The sequence below is a fragment of the Aristolochia californica genome, unplaced genomic scaffold (assembly GCF_029961685.1).
Source record: "Aristolochia californica isolate CCGP_79_NKW_82.1479 unplaced genomic scaffold, dmAriCali1.0.hap1 SCAF_9, whole genome shotgun sequence".
NCBI classification, from domain to species: Eukaryota; Viridiplantae; Streptophyta; class Magnoliopsida; order Piperales; family Aristolochiaceae; genus Aristolochia; species Aristolochia californica.
In genome coordinates this window covers 26,108,000-26,131,450 of record NW_027182290.1, presented here as the reverse complement: position 1 = coordinate 26,131,450, position 23,451 = coordinate 26,108,000, and the positions used below count along the sequence as shown (strand labels likewise).

The window sequence follows — 23,451 nt, the reverse complement described above, 5'->3', positions numbered from 1 at the left end:
CTCTCCAATACGCCCACCACCTTCGAGGCCCTCATGAATGAGGTATTTTCCTCACTTCTGTGGAAATATGTGTTAGAATTTTTTTTTGACATCTTGGTCTATAGCAAAAATTGGGACGAACATCTCCAACACCTCCATCAGGTATTTTCCATTCTACGGTCTCATCATTTGGTTTTGAATAAATCCAACTGTTCTATGGGCACTTCAGAAGTGGCATATTTGGGCCACGTTATATCAGCGGTGGGCGTAAAGGTTGACAAGAGTAAGATACAAGCCATCACAGATTGGCCTCCTCCCACCTCCCTTACCGCATTCAGGGGATTTTTGGGCCTAGTGGGATATTACAGAAAATTTATCCGTACTTATGGCCAAATAGCAGCACCACTCAACAACCTTCTCAAGAAACATGCATTCACCTGGTCTTCCTCAGCGGCTCAGGCCTTTTAGTAGTTAAAGGAGGCCTTAGCCTCAGTGCCTGTGCTACAGCTACCAGATTTTGATGAATCCTTTGTGGTGGAATGTGATGCATCCAGAGAAGGTATTGGTGCAATGTTACAACAACTGGGACATCCCATTGCTTATTTCAGCCGCCAGTTGGGACAACACTACCACAAGTTAGCCGCATATGAGAGGGAACTGATTGGTTTAGCCAAGGCCATCCAACATTGGTGGCCTTATCTCTGGGGACGACCATTTATGATTCGTACAGATCATTGCAGCCTCAAGTATCTTCTTGAGTAAACTCATAGGCTTCGATTTTACAGTTCAATATAAGCCAAGCAGTTTGAATTTGGGGGCTGACGCTTTGTCTCATCAGGACATTCTAGAACCACACATTTATGCTCTCAGCCACCCATGCTCACTTTTGTTGGATTCTATTCGAGAGGAGACACATCAATATCCAGAACTTATTTCATTATATCATGATATTCAGCAAGGGACAGCAGCTAGTCATTGGATGATTCAGAATCGTCTTATCCTATACAAAAACAAGATTTTTATGTATCACATGTCCCCACTTCTTCACATCATTCTGTCCTCTTTCAGTGATAGCACACATGAGGGTCGACAGAAAACCTATTTCTGAATCAGTCGGGAATTTTATTGGAGGAGTATGAAGAGTACGATTACTGATTATGTAGCTGCTTGTCAAATTTGTCAACGAAACAAGGCCGAATCTTTAAGTCCTACCAGCCTACTACAACCTCTATAGCTACCATCTCAAATCTGGTCAGACAGTTCCATGGACTTCATTGATGGCCTTCCAACTTCATCAGGTAAATCCATGATATTAGTTGTGGTTGACTATTTTTCAAAATATGGTCACTTCATTTCTTTGGCGCATCCATATATTGTTGCTCATGTAGCTCAGTTATTTATGGGCCACATTGTCCGATTACATGGGATTTCAGCATCTAGTATCAGTGACAGGGATGCCATTTTTACCAGTACCTTTTGGAAATAATTATTCAAGTTACATGGCCCCCAATTGGCATTCTCTTTTGAATATCATCCACTGACTGATGGACAAACCGAGTTCGTCAATCGTACGATCGAAATGTATCTTCACTTTTTTGTGGGGGACTCACCTAAACGGTGGGTTAAGTGGCTTTCCTGGGCAGAATTTTGCTATAACACCTCTTACCACAGGGCACTGGGAACTACTCCTTTTAGGGTATTTAATGGCAAAGATCGACCTCCTTTGTTATCCTATGAACAAGGGGCATCCAAAGTCGCCACTTTGGACCAAGTGTTAGCTGAAAGAGACGCTATGCTCACTGAGGTGCGTACTCATCTCCAGGAGGCCTAGCACTCTATGAAGTTCTATTATGATAAGAAGCACCAAGAGGTATATTATTCCCCAGGAGATTATGTGTGGTTAAAGCTCCAACACTACCGCCAGCTATCACTGACTGTCTCCAAGCGCCACAAGCTTTCTCCGAAATATTATGGTCCATTTCAGGTGTTGGACCGCATTGGCCCCGTGGTCTACCGCTTGCAGCTACCACCCGAGGCAAAATTACATAATGTATTTCACGTATCCCAACTGAAGTCGTTCCAGGGTGACTCTCCCTTGTTGCACACCCCTCTGCCACCACTCCATGAAGGCTGTGTCCTTTCTACTCCAGCTCAGGTATTGAAGGCATGCCACATTCAAGGCGATTGGGAAATTCTCATACACTGGGCAAATGTAGACCCCAGTGACATTACATGGGAGACATTATCAACATTTCGGCTTCTCTACCCTTCCTTCGAGCTTGAGGATAAGCTCTTTCTCCAGAAGGGGGGTGATGTTATGGACTCAATAGCATCACGAGTTACGAGTAGGTGTAGGAATTAATTAATGTGGTTTTCAATTTTCATGTAATTGATTTTAGATTGGTTTGGTTTACAATTTATTTGGCTTGAACTAGTGACCCAAGGGTCTGAATTGTATTTGGCGTCCTCAACCCTATTTAAGGGGACGGCTAGGTTAATGAAAAGTAGCGATTGAATTATCAAATTATCCTAGAGTAAATTAGAGTAACAGGTCGGGAGCTCCTTCAAGCTCTCCCCCCTTTTTCCCCAAATCCCCTTTTCGAATTTCTTGTTTACATCACTCCATCAAACTATCCCTATGTCAAGCAAAGCAATGGAAGGAAGAGAAGAGAGGAGGGTGACAAGATCCATGGCTCTTGAGGATCCTAACAGTGTTCTGAGATACCATTCACTTTTAAGTCATTTCATGCTATGGTACTCACACAATTTGGTCAAAAAATAAAAATTCTCCGGTCTGATAATGCCAAAGAATATGTTTCTAAAGACCTTGACTCTTTTTGTCAAGAAAATGGCATTATCCATCAAACACCATGCGCCTACACTCCTCAACAAAATGGTATAGCCGAATGGAAAAATCGTCATATTCTTGAGGTAGCTCGAGGTTTATTATATGCCATGAAAGTTCCATACTTTTATTGGCCTCATGCAGTCCTTACGGCTTGATTTCTTATAAATCGTCTACCATCTACCATTTTTGGTAATAAATCTCCATACTCTAGATTATTACCAAATAATAATCCGTTTTCATTACCTTTGAAAATCTTCGGATGTCAATTTTTTGTTCATAATTCATCTAGACACAGCAAACTTTATCCTAAATCTATCAATTGTATACTTTTGGGATACTCTCGCACACAAAAGGGTTATGTTTGTTATAGTCCTACTCTTGAACATTTATTTGTGTCTAGGGATGTAACATTTTTTGAAGACTCCTCATTTTATTCCCATAGCGCTCCTCCTGGTCTATCCTTAGTACTAGGTTCCCCTCAACCGGTTGTGTCTCGTGATACAAAGATTATTCAACCCCCAGAGCAAGTGGCCTCGATCAAATAGAGGTAAGTCCTTCATCACTAGTTATTTTTGGCCCTCAATATGATACTCGTCCTATTGCTATAAGGAAAGAACCTCGATCATGCACTAGACCTTCTACTTCTCATCCCATTTCAAAATTTGTGTCTCATTATCGCCTCTCACCTTTATGTTGCCAGTTTCTTTCTTCTATTTTCTCCAAATCTATTCCAGAGTCGTATCAAGAGGCTCTACAACATTCTAGATGGAAGGCAAAAATGGATGAAGAAATGAAGGCCCTTCATGACAATCATACATTGTCACTAGTTCCTCTTCCCACAGGTAAAAAACCCATTGGTTGCAAATGGGTTTATACTGTCAAACATAATTCGGATGGGCAATTGCATGACTGAAGGCTCAAGTTGTTGCCAAAGGTTATACTCAGTGCTATGGAATTGATTATGAAGAAACCTTCTCTCCAGTGGAAAAAATGAACTCAGTAAGTATATTATTATCTCTGGCGGCCAATTCATCATGGCCGATATATCAACTTGATGTAAAAATGTATTTATTAATGGTGATATTAAAGAATAAATTTACATGCAACAACCACTTAGGTATGTGGTTGAGGAGGAGTCAGTATGCCGCCTAAAAAAATCTCTATATGGTCAAAAGCAGTCCCCTCGGGAATGGTTTGAGAAATTTAGTCAAGCCATCATACGGGCCGGCTTTCACAGATGCTCTGGAGATCACTCAGTATTTATTGAAAATACACCAAGAGGTAAGGTGATTCTAGCTGTATATGTTGATGATATTATTTTAACTTGTAGTGATTCAGATGGCATTAAGAAAACAAAGGATAAAATATGTGTTGAATTCAAGACGAAGGATCTTGGACTACTTAAATATTTTTTGGGTATTGAAGTATTACAATCCAGACATGGGATTGTGCTATCCCAAATGAAGTATGCCCTTGATCTACTAGAGGAGACATGAATGATGGGAGGCAAACCATTAGACACTCCTATGGATGCAAATACAAAATTATGTGGAGGCACTAAAAAAGATGTAGAAATTGGGAAATATCAAAGACTAGTGGGACGACTTATTTACCTGTGTGTAACAAGGCCAGATATTTCATATGCAGTAAGTGTGGTAAGTCAATACATGCATAAGCCACAACTTAGTCATTGGCAAGCACTTGAAAGAATACTACAATATCTTAAAGGAGCTTCAGGAAGGGGGCTTCTCTATAAAAACCATGGTCACTTCAACATCGAAGGATTCTCAGATGCAGACTAGGCCGGATCCCCGGATGACTAAAAATCTACTTTGGGATTTTGTACGATGGTTGAAGGGAATTTGGTTACATGGAAAAGAAAGAATCAAAATGTAGTGGCACGGTCTAATGTAGAAGTAGAATACAGGGTCATGGCACACACTTTTAGTAAACTCATATAGATAAGATCTCTTCTCACTGAATTGGGATTCTACAAAGAAGCTCCAATAGATCTATACTGTGACAATCAAGCAGTAATACACATTACATCGAATCCAGTCTTCCATGAAGAACAAAGCATATTCAAGTCGATTGCCATTTTGTACGAGAAAAGTTCCAAGCTGGTTTCTTATCTCTGAAGCATATATCATCACAAAGTTAAGTTGCCGATATTCTCACCAAGCTAGTCACTCACAAGATTATGTCTGCCATATGTAGCAAGCTGGGTATTTATGATGTCTTCTCAACCAGCTTGAGGGGGAGTGTTACATTGTGGGACCAACCATGGTGCTTGAGCTGGTGGGACCCACCATGAGGACATGGGACATCAAGAAGAGTCCTCACCCAAGCAAGTACGAATTAAGGAATTAAGAAGCACAAGCTGAAATGAGTTAGAAGACTTGAAGATCAAGTGGTACCCACAAATATCTCACGAGCTATCAACTTTATCAAGATGAGTTGGAAGATCATGAGGGCCCACAAGGATAAGACCATGAGCTGGCCTCCTCCCTTATATTGACGCAAATGAAGAAAGAGTTCTAGTTCAACTCATATTAAACTTCTAGTAGATTGGTTTGAATAGACTTATCTTAGAGAGTTAGAGTTGGAATGTAATTAGGATTGAAAGGCTATTTGTATAAGGACTCTACCTCTTCCTCTACTATAAATAGAGGTGTTGTAATTCGTAATTAATCAAGTTACACATCTCAATCTCGAGTTACTCTCTCTCTCTCACTCTTTGATTGGTGCAACCTCTCTTTTCTCTTTTAGTTTTTCTTCTCTCTACCTGAGAGCTCTTCATCCCTTTTCTTCTTTTTTTCTCTTTTCTCTTGCTCGAAAATATGGAAAAGGGATCCTAAATTCAACAATTTGCTTACCTATTCAACCAATTCACGATATAAGTTTTTTTTAAGGAGATATTGATCTTGGAAGTGTCAATGGTCATGCTGAAAAAAAAAGGAGAAACAGTCCATAGTTAGTCCAGATGACAAAGACCGAAATCTATCAGATTATTTGTCTTCTAATAATTATATTTTATGAAGAAAAGTTATACTTGGATGAAAGTTATTTAAGTCTAGTTTCAGAAGGAGAAACTTTCATGTCAATCTAATCTATATGTAAAGATATATTTGCATTGTAAGAATCAAAGGTCCTAGTCGTATTCCGTTGCATTGAAAAATCCAAATTTATTCTCATTGTTTTGCGCTATTTTTTGAGTTGATATATCATAAAAATATCTCACTTCTCCCTGGTTTGAGGGTTTATTTATATATCTCTATTATTTTGGCTTATTGATGCATCTACGATATTTGGTTCAAGCTCGGATCATTGCCATTACCTCGTAGCTTGAGGGGGAGAAGTAGAAGATGTACAAGAAAGAGGTATTTTATATGTTGTGGAAAAGTTTTATGTGACCAAAGTATTCAATAAAGGGGGAGCACAACTTTTGCATCAAAGAAGAAATATTTATATCGGATTATGATTATTTGATGGGTCCTTATACAAGGTTTATAATTTTAGTTCGTGTTATAAGTGTTGGAAGATGGTCATGCTACATTACATTTGTTGCTATTATGTCTCTTTGGATGAGACATTATTATTGAAAAAGAGGTGGCCTTAGTACCTTTTCTCATACCATAATTTATTTGACTCTCAAAAATATCATGGTTGAGACACCATGAGAGTCGGTGCCCAGATTGGGACACCAAGATAAATTTAACTCTCAAAAATATCACGGTTGGGATACCATGAGAGTCGATGTTCGGATTGGGACACCATTATAAATAAACCCACTACCCCCCCCCCCCCCCCCCCCCCCCCCCCCCCCTGTAATGGCTTTTATTACTCCATCCACTTGAAAGATGTTGTCAGTGGAGGGACACGGTGGTGGACACTTTAGAGCAATGCCGATAGACACACTACCTATATAAGACGGAGTGTGCCCTACATCCAGCAATAGGACTGGGGTGCAGAGCAATGTCTTATCAGTTAGGAGTGATTTTTACTCTCACTTATATTATGCCAATAGGGCCTTATGGAAGGACACAACAACGAGAGGGGGAGTGTTGGAAGATGAAGGCATATTGGAAGATATGCCATTTTATACAAAAACGATTGCAGCAAGCTGGGAGTTCATGTTGTCTCTCACTCCCAGCTTGAGGGAGAGTATTGAAAGATAGGCCCAAGCCCACACGACCAAGGAAGGCCCACATATCTAAGAGTATTATAAGATGGGTCTCCCGACCAAGGAAAGTCCACAATATGGGCCCAAGCACATAAGAAGTAGGACCCACCATGATTAATAGGAGCTGACATCCTTATCAGATAAGTTGGAAGATCAAGAAGGACTCACAAAGGCATCATAATCTTATGGTCACATCCTAGAAGAGTTCTAGTTTGAGTTATGTTTGTCTTTTATCTATATTGAGTTATTCAATTATGCTAGGACTTATCTTTAATTGTTAGAGTTTGGGTGTAATTGGGACACAAGTAGTTTTATTGTAATTGGACTCTACTACCTTCTTTTATTATAAATAGAGCTTTATGTACTCTGATTATAATAACTTTATGAAGTCAATGAAGTATTTCTCCTTTCCATAAATTCAACACTTTTCGACATGTATGAGAAGCCTCCCGCAAATTATAAGGTACATCTCATGAAAAAGCTCCTCAATTTAAAGATGACAAAAAATAAATTAGTGGCATCACATTTGAATGAGTTTAGCACAATTGTTAATTTATTGACCTCCATTCAAATTAAATTTGATATTGAGGTTTATGCTTTAATTCTTTTGGCGTCTTTGCCAAATTGTTGGGAGCCTATGAGGGCTGCGATCAGCAACTCTATAGGCAATAGGAAGTTGATCTTTAATGATGTTTGGGATACCATTCTTGTGGAGAATATTTGTAGAAAGGACTCCAGAGAATCATCGACATCTAATTATTCACCAAGTGTCGATACTAGGGGCAGGAACTTTGAGAGGAATTCCAACAAGGGCAACGGTAGTGGGAAGTCAAGGAATTATAGAAGCAAGTCCAAATTCGGAAGGAATGCAGAGTGCAGGAATTGTGGCAAGTTTGGTCAAATAAAGAAAATTGTAAAGCACCAAAGAAAGACGAAAAGAAAAATGATGTTGCAAATGCAGTGACTGAAGAAGTACAAGATGATTTACTCTTGTTGGTTGATAGCCCTATTAACTCTTGGGTGTTAGATTCAGAAGCTTCTTTTCACACCACCACACATTGTGAGATCTTGGAGAACTATGTTGTTGGAGATCATGGGAAGGTATATCTTGGTTATGGAGAATCTTTGAATATTGTCGGTATTGGTGATGTTAGTTTGAGGATGTCAAAAGGGATAGTGTGGAAAATTCATAAGGTGATACATGTACCAAAACTGGTGCATAATCTTATCTTAGTAGAGTAGCTTGATGATGAATGTCATAATGTGACTTTTAATGGTGTTGCCTGATCAATCACTAAGGGATCCATGGTCGTTGCACGAGGAGTTAAAACTAAAACTCTTTACATCACCTCCATTTATAGAGACACGGTTGCAGTTGTTGATGTTGTTATTGATTTTGACTTGTGGCATTATAGGCTCGATCACATGAGTGATAAGGGAATGGAAGTGCTTCAGTCCAAAGGGAAACTACCAGGGTTAAAAACTGTAAACAATAGTTTGTGTGAAGGCTATATTTTTGGTAAGCAGAAAAGGTTTAGTTTTTCTAATGCAGGAAGGGAGCAAAAGACAACAAAATTGGAGTTGGTTCACACAGTTGTGTGGGGGCCTTCAACTGTTACTTCCCTTGGTGGTTCGAACTACTATGTGATATTTATTGATGATGCAAGAAGAAAGGTATGGGTTTATTTCATGAAAAATAAATTTGATGTCTTTGATACCTTCAAGAGATGGAGAGCAATGGTTGAGAATGAGATAGATTTGAAGGTGAAGTGTCTACAGTCATATAATGGGGGAGAATAGATAGATGAAGAGTTCAAGCGATACTGTACTAATAATGGAATCAAGATGAAGAAGACCATTCCAGGAAAACTTTAACAAAATGGTCTGGCTGAGAGGATGAATAGAACTTTGAACGTGTGTGTTAGGAGCATGATATTACATGCGGGATAGCCAAAGATGTTCTAGTCTAAAAATATTAGCACCAGTGCTTATTTGATCAACGGAGGTCCCTCAACACCATTGGCTTACAAAATACCAGAAGAGGTCTCGAGCAGCAAAGAGGTAAACCTTTCTTTCTTGAAAGTTTTTGGTTGTGTTTCTTATATTCATATTGATTATGCTGTTAGAAATAAACATGATGTTAAATCTAAGATATGTTTCTTTATTGGCTATGGTGGTACCGAGTTTGGTTATTGCTTCTGGTATGACCAAAGTCGTAAGGTTATCATAAGCAAGGATGTGATCTTCAATGAAGGTGCCTTGTATAAAGACAGGTTGAGAACAGAATGTGAGAGCACAAGTGATGAAGCCAAGAGGTCTACAATGATTTGGTTGAGAGATCTTACAGTTATTCAGATGGAGAATATCGATCAAGAAGACCAGGAAAACATACCCTCAGAAGTAAATCAGGACATTCTTGTTACTGAACTCAAAGGATCTGCTAGAACTAACAGACCACCACAGAGGTACTCCCTTGCACTAAATTAAATTTTATTGACTGATAAAGGTGAACCAGAGAGTTATGAGGAGGTCGTGCAAGTTGATGAATCAACCAAGTGGGAGTTGGCCGCGAAGGAAGAAATGGAGTCACTGTTATCCAATTAGACATGGCAGCCAACCGAGTTACCAAAAAGGAAGAAGACCTTACAGAATAAATGGGTGTACCAAATAAAAGATGAACATGATGGCAGCAAGTGGTACAAGGCAAGACAGGTGGTAAAAGGCTTTCAACGAAAAGAAGTTATTGACTACAATAAGATTTTCTCTCCAGTAGTGCAATTGACTACTATTAGAATAGTGCTTGGACTAGTGGAAAATGGAGACTTGCACTTAGAGCAGTTAGATGTAAAGACAACCTTTCTTCATGGTGATTTGAAAGAAGAAATTTACATGATGCAACTACAAAGTTTCAAAGCACAAGGAAAGGAGAAAATGGTGTGCAAACTTCAAAAGAGCTTGTATGGTCTTAAACAAGCTCCAAGATAGTGGTATAAGAAGTTTGTCACCTTTATGAGAAGTAATGGTTTCTTGAGGTGCCAGATAGATCATTGTTGTTATGTGAAGAAGCTTGATGACTCCTATATCATTCTACTACTATATGTTGATGACATGTTGATAGGAGGTGCTTACAAACAAGAAATAGAAAATTTCAAAAGGGAGTTGTCCAAGAAGTTTGCAATGAAGGATTTGGGTTCTGCAAAACAAATCTTTGTGATGAGGATTACTAGGGACATTAATGTCTTGAAACTGTAACAAGAGGAATATGTGAAGAAAGTGTTGAGAAGATTTAAGATGAATGATGCAAAACCAGTAAGTACTCATTTGGCTAGTCAGTTTAGGCTATCTAAGGAGTAGTCACCTTTTATAGAGCAGGAGCAAGCCAACATGGCCAATGTGCATTATGTTTCTGCTATTGGTAGTCTCATGTATGCCATGGTATGCACTAGACCAGACACAACTCATTCAATGGGAATTGTGAGAAGATATATGAGTAACCCAGGTAAACAACATTAGAAAGCGGTGAAGTGGATTCTTAGGTATCTGAGAGGCACTGCAGACTTAGCCTTATGTTTCAAAAAGTCAGACTTGGGATTACATGGTTATGTAGATGCTGACATGGCTAGAGACATTGATGGCAGGAAGAGTACCACTGTATATGTATACACATTGGGTGGTACAATAGTTAGTTGGCTCTCTAAGTTGTAGAAGATAGATGCATTTTCCATTACTTAGGCAAAATATGTTTCTATGACCGAAGCCAGCAAAGTGATGGTATGGTTGTAATCTTTCATGGAAGTATTAAGTCTTGTTGGAAGATGGGCCCAAGCCCACACGACCAAGGAAGACCCACATATCCAAGTGTGATGGAACATGGGCCCAACCCATAAGACCAAGGAAGGCCCACATATCCAAGTATGTTGGAATATGGGCCCAAGCCCATAAGATATGGATCCACCATGATCACATGAGCTGGTGGGACCCACCATGATCACGTGAGGTGGCATTATGAGTCTTACACAATAAGAAGTCTTATACAAGAAGAAGTTTTACAAAGCCACAATTATTATGGAAGCAGGACTCACAGAGGAGTTTCAGTTTAAAGGTGTTTTAGTCATTATAATTTTCTATTTATATTGAGTTATTTAATTATGCTTGGACTTATAAGTGTAAGAGTTTGGGTATAATTGGGACAAAGGTAGTTTAAATGTAATTGGACTCTACTGCCTTCCTCTATTATAAATAGAGGTTCATGTACTCTGATTACAATAAGTCAATGAAGTATTTTTGTTTTCCATAAATTCAATATGGTATCAGAGCAGGTTCTGTGAGTTGACTCGGTCAACCCACAGAGGTAATGTGATCTTTTCTAATTTATTATCTCTAGCAATTTAGGTTCGTATTTCTCTTTTTTCAGTCCATTTACCCATTATTTTATTTACAGTTTCACCTCTATACTAAGCTTTTAATATTGCATATTATATATTGACAGAAATATATTTGAGTATACTTTCCAAGGAAAAATGATTTTTTGCAATCGGAGTTATCTACAAAGAGAAATCAATATTTGAAGTACCGAAGGTCAGATTGCAAAAGATGTTCATGCAGTAGCAGAAAGCTTCAACTTCCGATCTATTTTATGCTATCTAGAATGAGACTTTATATGAATAATTATATATCAAAAAGAAGGATATGTAAGTCTATTTTCTTACCTATTCAACCAATTATTATGTCCGGATCTAACACGAGAAGGAAGAAGATGGAAGGGAAGATCACTGTAAGTTTTGAGCTTTGGAAGGAGCTCAACCTTAGGCCTCATGAGAAGGAGAACCTGACCTCGTTTAACCTAGGGTTTAATCTACTGAATTTTTCTTTTTTCGATTCATTACCATACAATGCATACAAATAGTTCACGCCAACAAGAGTTTAGGCAAAAATTACAAAAATACGCCTGAGGCATATTTCAACCCAAATAGCATAAAACATAAAATAAACTAAATGACTACTTAACTGACTCATTCAGGGTAATTTACTCAGCCATGGTGTCTCAACCTGACTCGGTTCACAATTTGGTCCATACACCAATTCTCGATATGAGTTTATGGATATATTGATCTTGGAAGAGTCAATGGTTGTACTGGAAAAAGGGAAAAGAATACTTAGTTCAGCAGCAACCAAACTCTATCAAATTATATATCTCAATAGAAGTATATTTTATGAAGAGAATTTATACTTGGATTAAAGGTATTTAAGGCCAGTTTCATAAAAAAAAAATTTCATGTCCATATGATCTATATTTAAGGATATATTTGCATTGGAATAATCAAAGGTTATACTGGTATCCTGTTGCATAGAAAAATCTGAATTTAAGCCGATTGTTTTGCGTCACTTTTTGAGTTGCTGTTATTGATAAACTATATCATGAAAATATATCACTTACCCCTTTTTCTGTTACTACATCTATGTTATTTGGTTCAAGTTGGGAACACTGCCATTACCTCTCATTGAATGGAATAAATACAAGAAGTACAAGAAAGAGGTATTTTATTCCATGTTGTGCAAAGAAATTTGAAGATCAAGAATCTTGACTCGCAGTAATAATTGTGGTAATTATTTCTGATACCTGATTTTGGTCGGCTTGACTCGATTCTATTTCTCTGGCTGGATTATTATTATGAGGTATTCGCAACATATTCCTTGGTCAACATATTATTTGGTGCAGTTACTCGCATCAGATTATTTTATGGGTCCTTTTTACAAGGATTTTTATTATTTTGGTGTGTGTTATATGGGCCCAGGCCCATTTTAGTTGTAGCTATTGTATTTCTTTAGATGAGACATTATTATTGAAGAAGTTGTGACCTAAGCATCCTATCTTCCAATTTACTCATTACCTATTGGTTATTTGATAACCTTACTCCTATCATCCTTTATTTGATTCTCACATACAACTTTGGGCCAACCTTTTGTGTATTGCTTATGTTGGGAGTTTAAGTCCATAATCGTTGGGTGTTTTAAGTCCATCATGGTTGGGTGTTGTTATGGACCCAATAATGAGCCCAGTTAGGCGGAGACACCGTGGCTGAGTCAATTACTTTGACTGAGTTAGCTATGTAGCCATTTAGTTTATTTTTAGGTTAAATGCCATAGAGGGGCAAAATTTTAATTTTCTTTGGAACCTTGGATCATGAGTCCTATTTAAGGGACGTCAAAAAATGAAAATAGGGCAAGTTGAATTTGAAACAAAATAGGATCAAGGTTCTCTTCCGATGAAACTAGGTTGCGGACTCCCTCAGAGCCGTAGGTCACGGACTCCCTTAGAGCCGGATTATCCATCGTCGTTCTTCCTCCTCTTCATTTTCTTCTTCTTCGTTATCTCCTTCGTCTTCCCCTGTGAATCTCCGTGTTGATATGGGACCATAACAACTTGGTATCAGAGCAGGTTCACAACGAGCTACTTTTCATTATGAGAGGAAATAGCCGCATAAATAACCACAAAAATAATGTCAAAAATGGAAGCCTTGCGCACAGAGTTAAGATCAGCAATTCGGGAGGAGATACGTGCCCTGCACACAAAATTTATCTCCAAAGCAGAGTAGATACTTCAGGTTGACCATGAAAGGCCTACGAGAGGGGCTGTAATCGAAGCTCTTCGGGGTAAAGATTCAGAGTGAAGGGTCACCGTTATGGAAGAAGATGTCCGACCTCGAATCTCTTCGAAAAAGCCCAATTCTGAAGTTGTTCAGTCTCAAACTTCTTCGGAAAAGACCGATGTGGGTTCGCAGGTTTTCGTTCAACCTAAAACCTCCAAGCGTGGAAACTCCGAGCCGAAAACTGACGTTGTTTGATCTTGAATCCGTTCCAAAAAGCCCGATGTGGGTTTACGGATTTTCGTTAGGTCCTATGTCTCCTTCATCACCACTGTTTAGGTGGTTCACCGGCGGGCAAAGCCTCCGAAGTTCAGGAAATTCAGCGACAATGGTGTTGGGCAGAGCTCGACATTAAATCTTTTTTGGAGAGTACTGTTACGGTCTCGGGTCATGGATCTAGTAACACGGTGTGAGAATTGTGAATCCAACACTGGTACGAAGTTGCTGGACTCGGTAAGGAGGGTTAAAGATCCCATCTTTGAGTAATCTTCCACCAGTGATCAGTCTCCCTTTTTATGAACTCATTCTAGTGCTAAAGTTATAGCTAGAATGGAATTAATTCAGGTGGAGAGATAAGGGAGGAATACCTATTCTTGCTCACGTAAATCAGGGTTTCAACCCTTATTTGATGCTGCTCGTTCTAGGACTTGAAGACCTAGCTTAGGGGGGCAGCCTTGGCTCACGTTGATGGCTTCCCTTACTCTGTTTCCGTGATGATTTCCCAGCAAGAAGAGTGGTTCTAATCCTTCACGTGAAAGAACCAGAATTCTTCTTTCTTTGTTGCTCGTCAAGAGGGAATTGAACCAAGCTTGTTGTTGACACTGATGATGAGGGAAGACCCTCTCTTTGGGCTCGAAAAGGGGGCAGGAAGCTCCTCTTCTTAGTATAGATGATGAGGGATGAATTTGGGTGAAGATGGATGCCAATGGAGGGTGAAGGATAGGTTGGATTTTTGGAGTAAACCCTAAACTCGAGTTGAAGAGGTGATCTCAACCTGTTTAGACTAGGTTATTCTAAAATCTCAAAGATTACCTATTTCATTCATACATTTCCCTTAAATAGGTCATGTCATGAAGTTCTAGGGTTAGGGTTACAATAATTCCCCATAATGCCCTTACATATAAAGTAATTAGAAATAACTCCTACTTAAAACAATATAAGAAATAAATCCTACTCAAAGAAATATAAGAAATAAATCCTATTGAGTGAGTTGTTGTTGTCTCCTTCGTTGTGTGACTCAGTGTGCTATTGAGTCCACAAACCCCCCCCCTGGAGAAAGAGCTTGTCCTCAAGCTCAAAAGCTGGGTAGAATTGTTTGAAGATGTCCACACGTTCCCATGTTGCAGTGTCGGGGTCAGTGTCCGTCCACTGAACGAGAATCTCCCAATGGTCATTGGTCAGCCGTGCGCGTAACACCGCAGCTGGGTTAAGAATAACCTCACCATTATCAACCGGTGGTAGGAATGGAGTGGATGTAAGCTGTGCTCCAGAATGCGGCTTCAAAAGAGAGACTGAAACACATCCGTGTCTGATAATTTGAGCTAATAGGCAACTGGTCCCATGCATCGAAGAATGGGAAATGGCCCAAAAATCTGGGTGAGAGCTTATGACGAGGAGGTCCCGCAAGAGAGTGCTGACTGTTGGGCTGGAACCGTTGCCACACATACTCCCCAACCTCAAAAGTGACATCACGATGGCCTTTGTCGTAGGCATCCTTCATCCGAGCATGGGTGCATCGTAGCCGTTCTATGATATTCTATTGCAGCAGATCCCGGTCTATGAGTGCCTGATCAATCGCGTCCACGTGGGTGGACCCTGGGTTGTACGAGAGAAGGTGAGGTGGATCCTGGCCATATATAACCCGGAGAGGAGTGGATTGCAAGGTAGAGTGGAATAAAGTGTTGTAACAGTATTCGGCCCACGGAAGCCATTGAACCCATTGTCGCGGACGATCTCCCACCAAGCACCGTAGATACATCTCAATGGTGAGGTTCACCACCTCAGTCTGCACGTCTGTCTATGGATGATAGGTGGAGGAGAACTTCAATTTTGTCCCACTCAAGGTAAACAGTTTCCGCCAAAAGGTACTCGTGAAAACTGCATCTCTATCACTCACAATGGATTCTGGAATGTCCTGTAAGCGGACTATCTGCTCTAGGAAAGTATGAGCAACCCGAGTTGCTGTATACGGATAAGCCAACGGTATAAAAAGTCCGTACTTGGAGAATCTATCAACCACCACAAAAAGTATGGATTTTCAGGAGAACAGAGGTAGGCCTTCCACAAAATCCATTGAAATGTCGGCCCAAACCTGCATAGGAAGGGCCAGAGGCTGGAGAAGACCAGCTGGACTCAAGTGCTCGGCTTTGTTGCACTGGCATACCTGACAGTCGCCCACATAAGTCGCAATAGAGGGTTTCATGGCTTGCCAATAAAAATCAGCTCGAATTCTGTGCAGGGTCTTCTTGATCCCCTCGTGTGTACTGTCATGGTAGGCCGAGAGAATAGCTGGAATCAACTCGGACTTAGGTGGAAGGAAAATCCGTGCTTTTAATAAATAAGTGAATCCTGGATGGACCACTTCGAATTCATTGTCCCTTCCGAAATCTTCTGATGCAGTTCTTGCAGTGCAGGGTTAGTGGCATGTGTGTCTCTCACCAAGTCCAGAATGAGAAATCTCGGCCGGCTGATCGAATAGACTGACTGCTGGTATTCAAAACACCGTGATAAGGCGTATGCCGCTTTATTTAATCTCCCCGAATGATACTCCACCAAGAAGTCAAACCCCAACAACTTACTGATCCAGTGCTGCTGTGGCGATGTCGTTAAAAGCTGTTATAGTAGGAATTTAAGGCTATAGTGATCCGTGCGTATGACAAAAGCCCGGCCCCAAAGATAAGGCCTTCAATGTTGGACCGCTTTGGCCAACCCAATCAATCCGCGCTCATAAGCTGCCAGCTTGTGATGACGGACTGCCAATTGTCTGCTAAAATATGCAATGGGATGGCCCAGCTGCTGTAAAACGGCCCCAATGCCCATGCCTGAAGCGTCACACTCTACCACGAACAATTAGTCAAAGTTGGGAAGTTGTAATACTGGCGCGGATGTGAGGGCAGCTTTGAGTGCCACAAACGATGTGGTGGCCCCCTCATTCCAAATAAAGGAATTTTTCTTGAGTAGACTTGTCAATGGTGCTGCCATTGGCCCATAGTTCTGAATAAATTTGTCGTAGTAGCCCGTAAGACCCAAAAAACCCCGTAATGCAGAACATGATTGTGGCTGCGGCCACTCGTGAATAGGTCGAATCTTCTCAGGATCCACCGTAACCCCCTCATGTGAGAAAATGTGTCCCAGATACCCCACATGTGAAGCTGCAAAAGAACATTTGGCATGTTTCAAATAGAGTTGATGTGCTCGTAACAAGTCGAAAACAATCCTCAAGTGTGCCAAGTGCTCCTCAACCGACTTGAAAAAGACAAGAACAAATTTTCGAAGATAGGGGCTAAATACCTCGTTCATCAAAGCTTGAAAAGTGGAGGGTGTATTGGATAACCCGAACGTCATGACGACGAACTCAAAGTGGCCATGGTGCGTGCGAAAATCCGTCTTCTCGATATCAGAGGGGTGCATCCGGACCTGATGGTATCCCGAATGGAGGTCGAGTTTAGTGAATAACCACGACCCATGAACTCATCTAGGAGCTCATCCACTACTGGAATCGGGAACTTGTCTTTTATTGTTTGCACGTTCAACTCCCGATAATCCACGCAGAACCTCCATGTCCCATCATGTTTCTTCACAAGTAAGATGGGTGAAGAGAACAGGGAGCGGTTGGGACGAATAAGACCCTGTTTCAACATCTCATGGCACTGACGCTCTATCTCGTCCTTCTGAAGGTGTGGGTAATGGTATGGTCGCATGACCACTACCTCAGATCCTGGTTTCAGACAGATCCTATGGTCACAATGCCTCAGGGGAGGCAACCCCGAAGGCTCCTGGATGTGGTCAGAGAACTCCTCAACCAGACCATCACTAGTACTATCAGGCTGATTCTGTGTCTGCAAAAGTGTGCATGCGGTGGGCCCTGTCCACCTGACAGCCCTATAAGAGCACCCAACTTCTGGCCAAATCAAAGCTCATAGTTAAAGCCGAAAAGTCCCACAGAATGGGCCCCAACGTTCGTAACCATTTAATTCCTAATACCATATCAAATCCCTCCAGGGGAGTAACAAAAAATTCAGCATTAAACGAAGTAAAGCCAATTGAAAAATTTATCGTCTTACTAATCCCATAGCTAAGGACCTTCTCGCCATTGGCCACTGAGACGGTGGCTGTCGGATGAGTGTGTATTTGGAGCTGGAGATGTTGTGCGGCTGTCAAACTCAGAAAATTGTGTGTACTCCCCGAGTCCACTAGTCCCTCCAATTCTCAGTCTATGACATGAGCTCAGACTTGCATTGTAGTAGATGATTTCTGCCCAGTAATAGCATGCAAGGATATCTTTGGTGGTTCCTCCTCGATAATATCCCCTGGCTCCTCTGGATCCTCTGAATCCTTCACCTCGAGCCAAAACCATCGTTTACATTGGTGTCCGACCTGATACTGCTCATCGTAGTTATAACATAAATTTTTGGACTGCCTTTCTACCATCTCCGCACTCCTCAATGTTTTTATAAAGCTCGGTAGGAAATTACCAAGGCGGGGATCGGCTACCCGAGTCGTAGTCATAGTGTGTCTGGAGGGTGCTGTTGTAGATGCTCCCTGAGATGAATTATAGCGGTGTCATTGCCACGTGGAGGAAGTGTTCCTCTCACTTGACCAACCCGGCTTATGTTGCTGCAGCTGTTGTCGTTATTCCATTGCTCGGGCCATAATCATGGCATGAGCTAAATCCGTGGGCATAAGGAGTTCTACCTCTAGCCGTAAATACTCATTGAGACCTGCTGTGAACAAGGAGACCTGCTGGTCAACCAATACCCTCTTATCAGCACAAGCCAACTTTTCTTGGAACAGTTTTTGATATTGTTCCACCAAACCCGTTTGTCTTAATAGGACTAACTCTCCCAGGGGGTTGCTGTTGGCGGGAGGCCCAAATCTAACTGTGCATAGATTTTTAAATTCTCCCCAAGTCATTCCCGGTCTCTCTTTCTCTACTTGAGTAACCCATAACATGGCATCATGTGTCATATGGAAAGAGGTTAGTTGCACCTTATCCCATTCAGTAGTCCCTTGGTTCAAAAAAAAAAAATTCACATCTATCCAACCAAACTAAGGGATCCACAGAACCATTGAAAGGGGGAAACTCTAACTTGGTGTACCTTGGGACTATGCCTCCATGCTGAGGTCCTTGGATAGTAGTGCACCCAGGCCACTGCTCCCCTCTTCTGTGATATGGTTGAGCAACCTCTCACCTCTGGACTCTGATGTTTCTCTGTCCTCAACTCTTGTAGCATGCTGATTACTCGGCTCATCTCTTCTTCCAAACCACAAACTTTCCCCAACACTGGTTATGCTGTTTCAAGGCTATCTTCTATCTTTTGTATCCTGATTTGGATTTCTTCATTGCTGATATTATCCCCCATGTTACCCCTGCTCTAATACCAAGTTGTTACGGTCCCGACTCATGGATCGAGTAACACGGTGTGGGAATTGTGAATCCAGCACTGGTACTGAGTTGCTGGACTCGGTAAGGAGGGTTAAAGATCCATTCTTTGAGTAATCTTCCACTAGTGATCAGTCTCCCTTTTTATGAACTCATTCTAGTGCTAAAGTTATAGCTAGAATGGAATTAATTCAAGTGGAGAGATAAGGGAGGAATACCTGTTCTTGCTCACGTAAATCAGTTTTTCTACCTTGATCTGATGCAGCTCATTCTAGGACTTGAAGACCTAGCTTAGGGGGACAGCCTTGGCTCACGTTGTTGGCTTCCCTTCCTCTGTTTCCGTGATGATTTCCTAGCAAGAAGAGTGGTTCTAATCCTTCACGTGAAAGAACCAGAATTCTTCTTTCTTTGTTGCTCGTCAAGAGGGAATTGAACCAAGCTTGTTGTTGACACTGATGATGAGGGAGGACCCTCTCTTTGGGCTCGAAAAAGGGGTCAAGAAGCTCCTCTTCTTAGTATAGATGATGAGGGATGAATTTGGGTGAAGATGAATGACAATGGAGGGTGAAGGATAGGTTGGAGTTTTGGAGTAAACCCTCAACTAGAGATCAAGAGGTGATCTCAACCTGTTTCAACTAGGTTATTCTAAAATCTCAAAGCTTACCTATTTCCTTCATACCTTTCCCTTAAATAGGTCACATCATGGACTTCTAGGGCTAGGGTTACAATAATTCTCCATAATGCCCTTACATATAAAGTAATTAGAAATAACTCCTACTTAAAACAATATAAGAAATAAATCCTACTCAAAGAAATATAAGAAATAAATCATATTGAGTGAGTTGTTGTTGTCTCCTTCGTTGTATGACTCGGTGTGCTATTGAGTCCACAACAAGTACACATGTGAATAGGAAAGACCAGAAATCTAGAGATTTTAATTTCGAATCGGAAATGGTTGCAGTGGCGGAAGATGAAATTAACGAGACAATGCAGTTCGGTGTTAGAATCATTGTTCCAACGAATTCATAGGCCCCAATATGACATTGCAACCTTCGTGCTGCCGCCTCTCACTCTCGCTTTCGGAGGCCGAACTGGATCACGACTTGCATAACTCTTGCGGTACGTTTCTTCGCCATCCTTCTTCGAAATTTGTCTTACCCGTTCTCAAGTCCCCTGATTTTTTCAGAAAAACCTCTCCAATGGCACTGAGAGCGTTTAGATGGGCTGAGAAACCGCAAAATGAATTTTCTCCTTGCTTCTACGGCAAAGACCGTCATAGTTTTTACCTAGATATGATGCTGGATACTCTCCCTTGGCAGTACCAGGACCAAGAAATCAATCGTATTACTCTTGCCTATTTTTCCATTTCGGATCTTGACATCCTTGGCGCACTGGATAGAGTCGACAAGAATCGTGTTGTGAAATGGGTATTATCCTTACCAGCATGCCCCGTTGATAAATCTGATCTACAGGATGGCGAATTCTAAGGATTTCATGGTTCGAGAAGTTCTCAGTTCTCACGAGATGATCCTGTGAGTGTGACACACAATGGTAGTCACTTGGCAAGTACTTATTGTGCTCTAGAAACATTGAAGTTAGTTGGATACGACTTGCGGAGTAGTGACTATGAGTCCATCGTGATATCTATGCAAAATTTTCAGCAGCCTGATGGAAGTTTTATGCCCACTCATAATGGGGCAGAGAAAGACCTCAGGTTTGTATCTTGTGCAGCGGCAATATGTTTTATGTTAGATGACTGGAGTGGAATGAACAGAGCAAAGGCAACGGAATATATATGTGATTGCCAGACATATGATGGGGGGTTTGCCCTAGTTCCTGGCTCAGACTCTCAGGGTGGTACGGCATACTGTTCAGTGGCTGCTCTTCAGCTGATGGGATTTATTGAAAATGATATTGTCTCTAAACTGCCATCATCTTCCATAATTGATGTGCCAATGTTGCTAGATTGGTGTTTGTAGAGGCAAGCTGTGGATGGGGGTTTTCAAGGTCGGCCCAACAAGGCAAGTGATACATTTTATGCATTTGGGATTGGTGGGATCAATGTAGCTTGCAACAAGTATGTCGAAATGCTAAGAAGAATTAAGACCAGAGCTGGGTGCAGGGTTCTTGAGCAGCATTCATGTTGTGCTACCTTTGAACACCCAGAGTGTTTGCAATATGATGCGAGGTACTTGGGTTTTGGATTGGATGGGGCAATAAAGACTCTTCAGCATAAAGGCTATCTAAATTCAGATACTTCAGAAGCAGGCTATCAAATCATGTTATCAGAAGCAGGCTACAAGCTCAAGACTGTTGCTCTTATCTTTCCCAACCAGGCACTTATCTTTACCTTTAAGGATTATTTCCTGAAACTCTTCAACATCAAGCCAGACAGAGAGGGATATTGGAAATGGATTGCTGGTCACTTCGCATTGGGTTAGGCAGTGCAAAAACAGCATCATGCAAGAATGTTGGGGCCCCATGCAACCATTCAGGTAATGCATCAAACAATGGCAAGGTCAATTGGTGATTCTTGTTTATAGGTTTATGGGGTGATCTCAATCCCTGAAATTGGCAATGGGCTCGATGAAGTTCGTACTCAACTGGAAGTCGCCGTGGATAGTGAATTTGTCCCACACCATGACTATGTGGTGACAGAATCAGATACTGTGCCATTAGCCATTTTTGTTGAGTTGTTTGCTGGAAAACTTCCTGAATGGTCTCAAATCATCTATACGATTAGCTGTTTTGATGTGCTACAGTCACTTGCTGTTACTGCAAATTATTCAATGGGGTCCATGTGTAGACCTGTTAATTTGTCACATGATTTAAATTCTGCAGTTTCTTGCCATGAGCATGGAGGATCTTTCCTTCAAATCACAGGGCTTTGGCACTCACATGGTATTGCTGATAGTGGATTGTTGACAGGTCCAAATATGGGTGGGAAGTCCACACTTTTGCGTGCTTCATGCTTGGCTGTTATACTCTCTCAGTTGGGATGCTCTGTACCTTCAGAAATATGTATTTTGACAACTATGGATAAGGTTTTCACTCGTACTGGTGCCACTGACAAAATCATGATTGGAGAGAGTACCATTTTTATAGAATGCAGGGCGACTGCATCGATTCCTCATGTAGCCCTCCAAACCATGGCAAGTGCATTCAAACAACACTCTGGGATCACTTCTAACCGTGGCCTGGAACTTGTTTTTCTCTTTCAACTTTCACTAGGAGCCTGCCCAGAGAGGTATGATCTTCAGTTGCCTCTCATGGCTGGCTGTTGTGGACTCAATAGCACACCGAGTCACACAACGAAGAAGACAACAACAACTCACTCAATAGGATTTAATTCTTATATTTCTTTGAGTAGGATTTATTTCTTATATTGTTTTAAGTAGGATTTATTTCTTATATTGTTTTAAGTAGGAGTTATTTCTAATTACTTTATATGTAAGGACATTATGGGAAATTATTGTAACCCTAACCCTAAAACTCCCCATTTAAGGGATAGGTATGAATGAAATAGGGAAGCTTTGAGATTTTAGAATAACCTAGTCTAAACAGATTGAGATCACCTCTTGATCCCGAGTTTAGGGTTTACTCCAAAAATCCAACCTATCCTTTACCCTCCATTGCCATCCATCTTCACCCAAATTCATCCCTCATCATCCATACTAAGAAAAGGGGTTTCCTACCCCTTTTCGAGCCCAAAGAGAGGATCTTCTCTCATCACCAGCGTCAACAAGAAGTTGGGTTCAATCCCCTCTTGACGAACAGCAAAAGAGGAGTAATTCTGGTTCTTTCACGTGAGGGATTAGAGCAACTCTTCTTGTTGGGAATTCATCACAAAAATAGAGCAAGGATAGCCATCAACGTAAACCAAGGTTGCCCCATCAAGCTAGGTCTTCAAGTCCTAGAACGAGCTGCATCAAATCAGGGTTGAAACCCTGATTAACGTGAGCAAAACAGGTATTTCTCCATTCTTTCTCCACCTGAATTACTTCCATTCTATCTATAACTTTAGCACTAGAATGAGATCATAAAAACGGAGATTGATCACTGGTGGAAGAGTACCCAAAGAAGGGACCTTTAACCCTCCTTACCGAATCCAGCAACTCAGTACCAGTGCTGGATTCACAACTCCCACGCCGTGTTACTCGATCCATGACCCTGGACCGTAACAACTTGGTAT

General features: G+C 41.0%; 1 pseudogene; it reads left to right on the top strand.

The window, feature by feature from the left end:
* The first annotated feature begins 20,296 nt into the window (after positions 1-20,296).
* Positions 20,297-22,163, top strand: LOC137940692 (geranylgeranyl transferase type-1 subunit beta-like; annotated as a pseudogene).
* Positions 22,164-23,451: the final 1,288 nt, after the last annotated feature.